Source organism: Octopus bimaculoides, chromosome 2 (genome assembly GCF_046866305.1).
Source record: "Octopus bimaculoides isolate indiv1 chromosome 2, ASM4686630v1, whole genome shotgun sequence".
NCBI lineage: Eukaryota > Metazoa > Mollusca > Cephalopoda > Octopoda > Octopodidae > Octopus > Octopus bimaculoides.
The window spans coordinates 127,148,564-127,157,268 of NC_142929.1; the positions used below are offsets into that span (position 1 = coordinate 127,148,564).

Consider the following 8,705-nt stretch of genomic DNA (forward strand, 5'->3'; position numbering starts at 1 on the left):
CGGCTTCGTTGCTTCAATGGTTGGTTACGGATGGCTTTATTCACCAGTTCGTTATAGTTGTTCTTTGTTACAATTACTGTTTATTTGTTTCATTATTAGTGTTGTTTTATGCAGGTGGAAAATTATAAGAAAATAAAAATAAGAAGTAGTTTAATATTAGCGCATGAAGCTGTAATGGTGGTCATGATTAATGAGAAGGTGAATTCAAAAGGAAAGAAAAATGTGTAATAGAAAGCGAGCAAATGATGTGAGAGTGAAGGGGAATGATTGGGAGAGAAGATTATTGAAATTAAACAAGGAAATACTTCACCTCCAATAAAAGAAGAAAAGAACCGCACAATTAACGTTATAAACATTGAGTTTGTTAGAACGAGACAAAATAAAACAAACTCCATTGATCTAACCTTTAGTCAAAGAGAGTAAAATAGCAAATGATTTTAAACAGGTAAACATACAGATCCTCATAGACATAACATCACTAGTAATCGGATTCTATATTCTATATACATTGATTTTACCAGGATTCTACATGTAGAATAAAATAGAAATTTACCATCATTTTCAAATTCTGAAGAGATGCAACGTTTTGACACAATGACGTTTACTCATCTTTCGAATCATATTTGAATACAGCGTATGGACCCCGATTAGCCGATAACCTTTGCGAGAGTATGTATATATAATTATATATATACAACAGCCATTCAATATGGTTAATTTACATTTGACATAAATTATAAGTGCTGAATGTCTCTTTAATAAAAGCTGTACTAATTAGCTGCTTAATTTCAATAAAGTGATTATCTTTCATCCCTCTTCAAAATTAATACCAGACCTAAGAATCAAGGAGTTGCAGACACTGTAAGCATGAGGTAGAATGGAAGAGTACCAGATTAAAAAAAGCAACAACAAAACAAAAAAAAACTTGCATTATTTAGATGTATCCTATGATGTTCTGAATTCAAAACTCACTAAGATCGAGTTTGTTGTTAAAACTTTCTGTGAGTCTGTGAAAAAAATACCGATGGTTTATACTCCCCTCTGCGAACAGCGCCTTTTTTAGAAACCATTATTAATGTTAGAAGGATTCAGTCAAGGTTGACTTTGCCTCTCATCCTTTCGGGGTCGATAAAATAAATACTAGTGAAGTACTGGGGTCGATGTAATCAACTAACCCCCTGTCCCAAAATTGCTGGCCTTGTGCCAAAATTTGAAACCATTGTTCATGTTACAAAGGATGGATAAGGTAGCAAGCTGGCAGAGTCATTAGAGTGTTTGAAATATGCCTTGCGATATTTGTTCCGTTTTGAGTTCAAATCCCACCGAAGTCAACTTTACTTTTCATCCTTCGGGGTGGATAACATATATAACCAGTTAAATACTTGGTTGATTGAATTAACTAACCTTCCAATTTCGTAACTGGTACTTATTTAATCAATCCCGAAAGGATGACAGGCAAAGTCGACCTCGGCGGAATTTGTACTCACAACGTAACGGTAGACGAAATACCGCTAAGCGTGCTAACGTTTCTTATTGCTCTATTGCCCACAAGGGGCTAAACATAGAGGGGACAAACAAGGACAGACAAACGGATTAAGTCGATTACATCGACCCCAGTGCGTAACTGGTACTTAATTTATCGACCCCGAAAGGATGAAAGGCAAAGTCGACCTCGGCGGAATTTGAACTCAGAACGTAGCGTGCTAACGGTTCTGCCAACTCGCCGCCCTAAATATTCTTTTCTACTCTTGGTACAAGGCTCGAAATTTCTGGGGAGTGGGATGGGGCAGTCGATTAGATCGACCCCAGTACGCAACTGGTACTTAATTTATCGACCAGAAAGGATGAAAGGCAAAGTCGACCTCAGAGAAATTTGAACGAAGAACGTAAAGACAGACGAAATACCGCTAAGCATTTCACCCGGCGTACTAACGATTCTGCCAGCTCGCCGCCTTCTTCTAAAGCTGGTGTATAGAGTATATATACTGGGTGAAAAAAATCCATCTTGAATGGGCAACAAAAACAACATTCGCCATACAATGACAAGTAGATTTATTGAAAGGAATATCTACAATACAGTTGACAAATACAGTCTTTGCGGTGTATTTTCTTGAACAATGCGCTTCATTGTATCAGGATGCCCAACACTAACTTCTATTAAATATACCAAGAGACAATAACAAAGCAAAGCTGTTCAATATTAAGTTACTATAATGATGTACAACTGAAAGCTAAGGAATTACACTAAATTCGCTATTGAATTAAAAACAATATGGCAGTTAAGAAATTTGTCCGTCATCACATTTGTTGTTATTTAATCCCGAGTGAGTCTTGACTGTGTTTATAACCAAAAGCTTTCCAACAAGACCATCCCGTCTTTTTTGGTATATCAATGATTACAGTTTTTAAGATGGTAGAAAACCAAAGGAATATGGCTGCTACTTCTAACAGATCAAGCAACCACGTAGAAATTCCCTTACTGGTTCCCATTTGTAATTAGATACAAGTGAAACGATACACAAACATTCCTACAAAGGCAACGAAAGATATAACAGTACTAGAATGTATAAATATTGTAAGAACATTCTTACAAAACATTTCTATCTTCGAATATTTTATGCATATTTTCCAATACAGTAATATCTCGCCATATCGCGGTTCACCTATCGCGGTTCACCTATCGCGGTTTATTATTTAAGCTTACGTAGATTCTTCCGTAATGTTGTTTTGCATTTATAAGAAAATAAATTTATACAATTTATATAAATGATAAAAAAAATATATACGGTACATTACTGTTACTACTTCATGGATTTTCACCTGTCGCGGGGTTTTGGAACGTAACATCCGCGATAGTCGAGGGTTACTAGATATACTAATTCTCTTTGATGAAAACTTTTGCTGTATTTCTCAAGCTATGAATAATAGATTCCTTTATTCTTTTATTTGTTTCAGTCATTTGATTGCGGCCATGCTGGAGCACCGCCTTTAGTCGAGCAAATCGACCCTAGGACTTATTCTTTGTGAGACTAGTACTTATTCTATAGGTATCTTTTGCCGAACCGCCAAGTTACAAGGACGTAGACATGCCAACATCGGTTGTCAAGGGATGGTGGAGGGACAAACACAGACGCGCAAATATATATATATATATACACACACACACGCACTCACACGCACGCATATACGACGGGCTTCTTTCAGTTTCCATCTACCACTCACAAAGCTTTGGTCGGCCCGAAGCTATAGTAGAAGACACTTGTCCAAGGTGCCACACAGTGGGACTGAACCCGGTACTATGTGGTTGGTAAGCAAGCTATTTACCACACAGCCACTCCTATGCCTATAAAAATAATTTTTTTAATTTTCAAAATGCTATCAACAAGTAATGTCTCATGTTGCAAAGACAGTTCAAAGACAGTTCAAACATTGTAACATTGCAAAGACAGTCGAATATTACAGAGACAGCCCAATGTTGCGAAGACAATCCAATGTTACAAATACACTCCAATGTTGCAAAGACAGTCCAATGTTGCCCGGCGTGCTAACGATTCCCACCAGCTCACCGCCTTAAGAGTAATAACTATTAAAATAAAATGATATGACAGTAGTCTCTCGTAATTCGAGAAATACGGTCCTGTAATTTCTTGCTTAAAAACCTGCACAAATGATTTGTTTATGAGGATCCAATGTATGCGTTGGATATTAGCTCACCCCCTCCATCAAGAATTGACGCAGCCTGAACAGATGCACGATGTACCATACGCCAGGTCTTGAAGGAATCGCAGGGCAACGTGAGTTGAAGCGTTTTGCTGAAGACGACTTCGCACTACTCGATCCTGGAATTGAAACCACAATCTAAGTATAATTTTTTTCTATCAAGCAGTAAAAGTTTGTGCGTAAATATGTAATCACTGTCTAAGTACATATTAAATATATAATTGTAAGGGAAATTTATTATAAAAGCAATTACTTTTCAATACTACGCATGCACACGCATAGACACTCTACACATGTACACACATAGATACACGCACACATACAGACATAGACATACTCATACACACATTGGTTGATGTACAGATATACATGTAAATCAATCAAATTGTAAATAGATAGACAGATAAGTAGGTAGATAGGGATATATATATATATATATATATATATATATATATATATATATATATACATATATATATATATATACAGTTATTTCTCCCGTTCTTTGTTTCTCTCTCTCTCTCTCTCTAAATATATATAGAGAGGGGGACAGTGAGAAAGAGACAGGGAAAGAGAAACACAGACTAATAGACAGACAGACAGATAAATAGAGAAAGAAAGAGAGAGAGAGAGAGAGAGAGAGAGAGAGAGAGAGAGAGAGAGAATGATTCCTATATAAAGGCATCTATAGTTACTCTAAGAATATCTTTCTGCCACAATAATTTACTTCACTTTACAGGTAATTTTATCAAGTTCGTCATAATTTGTTAAATTCTCCACCTTTCCCGTCCTGTTCTTTCATTTCCAAGCTTCAATAGCTTATTACATTTCCTTTGATATTATTTCAGTCTTCTCAAGTAAGCTACACCTATCATCTCACCTGAACATCTGTTTTTGTTTGTTTGTTTTTTTCTAAACACCCCGGCCATTAACCATGCTCCAATGAACAGAAATTCGAGAACGATCTGTAGACCAACAGTTTCACAAAACTCTTCTGATTTGTCTGTTTGACTGGACAGCTTAGATTCATATTCTCTAATTACAATGTCTTTACCTCATGAAAAGCAATTTCATTCATTGTTCTATCAATGGAACTTTAACACTCCTATCTATTGTATCTACTTTCTTTCTTCTACTTTATGTTGTAAGACGAACGAATATACCTCGTATAAAGAAATATTGGTTTCACGTTTTGACACAAGGCCAGAAATTTCAGGAGTGGGGCGTGAGTCGATTATATTGTCCCCACTGATCAACTGGTAATTATTTTATCGACCCAGAAAGGACGAAAGGCAAAGTTGAGCTCGGTAGCATTTGAACTAAGAACGTAAAGTCGGAAAAAATTCCGTATAACATTTTTCCGGCGCGGTAATGACTCTGCCAGCTCGCCGCCTTGGGTATAAAGAAATATTTAATTTGTTAAACACTGGAGAAACAAAGAGGTGTCCATGAAAATGATATGAATAGTGCAATCACCATATTGAAATGCATCAAGGTTTATGCAAGTTGATATAAGAATTTGGGACAGAAGACGAGAGCATTCCTCTCTTAATCACTACTTTGGTGCAACCCACCATCCCTGCATACAGTGAGAGAGATAGAGATAGAGAGAGAGAGAGAGAGAGAGAGAGTGTGGGAGAGGAAGGATGTGTGTTGCTATTTTTTGTCCTGCCTAATGGCTCTTGCCTAATAGTGCCTGCCTAATAATACTCATTCTTAACAGTTACTATTAATAATGAAGAAGGGACACAGTTGTGTGTGTAATTGGAACTTTTCACGCGAACTTTATAATGTAGCCCAGTGAATCAATGGCTTAACAAAAAATGTTACATCACTGAAACTATTATTTAGATTTTGTCACCGGACACACACACACACACACACACACACACACACACACACACATTATTGAAAACACTAGAAAGCTCTGGAAAAATATGTGAAGTTCAAAATCTAAAAATGTTTCAGGAACGCAATTTTCGTTGGCTCCAAAATTTCATTTTATTCTAAAACACGGAAAAACCAGTGACTTTTTCTTTTCCAGATGACTTTCTCGCTTACTCTATATGATACAGATATCATGACAGATTAGTTTCTAATTTGCAAATGTCGTAAAGCTAGGCGTTCTAAACACTTGTACGTATAGTAGGCAAAACGTCGATCCTTTCAAAGACTAACTGGTAGAAGTGTTCGAGACTGGCTATAACTTAGATTTTGGTCATTATTGACTGAAGCTATGTCTAGCTTAATCGAACCACCTAAGCTTAGTTTTAGGACACCTCAGCCCGCTCAATGAGGAAGATACTGTATCCAGGTGTCGATGTTTTACTTGGGATTTCTTGGAAGAAAGGGAGTCTATGGACTTCAGGGAAATGGTAAAAGTGTGAAGGAAAAAGTAACCAATTCGATGTAATCCACCATTTAAAAGTGAAATTCGTCAACCATTTACAATACTTTGTTGTCTGTGAAGAAAACTGGTCAAATATTCTCTTTTCCTCGAGGAAATGATAATCCACATTTGTTTTCAATTTGTCAGCAGCCTTGTTCAAAAGAATAGACTAAGCTGTTTCATACTTAGGAAGAATCTTTAAAAAATGTAATTTTCCTTCGTTCCATCTCAATTTCAAAGTAGCTTAGAAATATAAAAGTGAAAAAAAAATGTGCTAACCATTAATTAATTAGACAGAGGTCCGGGTGCTTTCTTCACAAATGATATTTTGATATCTACCGAGACACGAGTGAGACGATGTCGAAAGGGGTTGAGTATGCTTGATAATAGTGTTCATAAGTCATAAATTAAGTATTTTTTTTACTCCTGAAAAATATTTTCTGTTTCTGGTGTAGAATACTTCATTTCTGGTTGCGAGTTACCGAAGTTTTAAACTATGTATATTAGGTCAGCTAATACACAGATATTGCCTAACCTATATTTCTTGCCACCTTCTCTTTCTCTTAAGCAAAATTTTAATCAAGTCACGCAAGAAAGACTCAAGAAGTCTAGCTCCAACATGGCAACATGGTGAGAGGTGTACAAGCGTAACTGAATAATAAACAAGTGGAAATAGATGTCTTGCCATCAGTCAAAATTGTGGACATCAATCACTTTGTCTCTGCTGCGTGATGCAATCTACAGATCTTCAAAGGACGTCTTTGAGCGAAAGATTGATTTGATGACAACGACCCCCGACAGTGTAGATTTACTGGAAACACTTCATCAAGTGTACATGTCACACGAAATTGACAACACACTTCACCTAACTCTACGTCGTAAGAGACCCAGAGCAAAGAAGGAATATCAGTGATGAGATCTTGAAGGGTGAGGATAAGATTCTGACAAATCAACTAACTGACTGATTAATCAAATGATTAGTCGAGCAATCAGTTAATTAGCTAATTAATTGACTAATAATAATAATCCTTTCTGCTATAGGCACAAGGCCCGAAATCGAGCTAACAATTCTGCCAGCTCGCCGCCCAGTGGCTGTGTGGTAAGTAGCTTGCTTACCAACCACATGGTTCCGGGTTCAGTCCCACTGCGTGGCACCTTGGGCAAGTGTCTTCTACTATAGCCTCGGGCCGACCAAAGCCTTGTGAGTAGATTTGGTAGACGGAAACTGAAAGAAGCCCGTCGTATATGTGTATATGTATATATGTGTGCATGTTTGTGTCTGTGTTTGCCCCCCCCCCAACATCGCTTGACAACCGATGCTGGTGTGTTTACGTCCCCGTAACTTAGCGGTTTGGAAAAAAAGACCGATAGAATAAGTACTAGCTTACAAAGAATAAGTCCTGGGGTCGATTTGCTCGACTAAAGGCGGTGCTCCAGCATGGCCGCAGTCAAATGACTGAAACAAGTAAAAGAGTAAAAGAGTAGATATACACATACATGCACGCGGCCCGTTTCCGACCAATTTCAGTCTATCAAATTTCATTCACATATCATTGGTTGATCCGAAGCTATTGTAGAAAACATTTGGCCACGCTGCCTTAATGCGAAACTGGCCCTGAGACCACGTCGTTGCAAAGTGAGCTTGTTACTCACAAAGATACACAAATGTATAAGTTCTCAAATATGAAATATGAGTTGAATAACTTCGATTAGCTGAGATTATCCAAATAATTAGTAAAAAAAAAAAGCTAGAGGTGCTTAAAATTTTACCACAATAATCAAGGGAGATAATTGCAATAAGATCTGTTTATTGAAATATTTTAACTCTATAAAGAATACGTACTGGATAGATCTGATCGTTAAAGTAAATCGGTGAAAACAACAGACGTTTTGGTCTAATAATACATCTTCAATGATATATTTTCTACTCAGTTGGTAAGATTAATAATGACCAATACGTGTATATATACGTATATGTTATTTCTTTACTACCCACACGGGGCTACACACAGAGGGGACAAACAAGGACAGACAAAGGGATTAAGTCGATTATATCGACCCCAGTGCGTAACTGGTACTTATTTAATCGACCCCGAAAGGATGAAAGGCAAAGTCGACCTCAGCGGAATTTGAACTCAGAACGTAGCGGCAGACGAAATACCGCTAAGCATTTCGCCCGGCGTGCTAACGTTTCTACCACCTCGTCGCCTTACATACGTATATGTGTGTGTGTGCACGCGTGTTTGTATGTGTGTGACTGTGAGCGTGTGCGCGCGCGCGTGTGTATGTGTATGTGTGTAGTGGTTTATTAGTTTATGAACTAGTAAATCACTTTATAAAATAAACGACTAAGGCTTTGGGTCGTCGAAAATTATTATCTATTTATTCGTTTCGATACCAACTCCTGTATGCTTCAATTTTCCAATAGGGTATCATCTCACAAAATTGTTTTTTATTTCGTAGTAACAGCACACAAATGTCATGAACCATAGGTTTGCGATTCAGCAAATTAGAGTTTAAACAGCCTATTTAAGGTAGCAAATTTGAGCCAAATGCGTGTAACACGAGTAACATTGTTTGTGAAAAATACAGAACG

The 8,705-nt window shown here is 37.3% G+C and overlaps 1 protein-coding gene across 1 annotated transcript in view; it reads right to left on the bottom strand.

The window, feature by feature from the left end:
- LOC106871215 (thrombospondin-type laminin G domain and EAR repeat-containing protein) overlaps nt 1-8,705 on the bottom strand; it is a 45,057-nt gene that overhangs the window by 22,684 nt on the left and 13,668 nt on the right. The window lies entirely within an intron of this gene.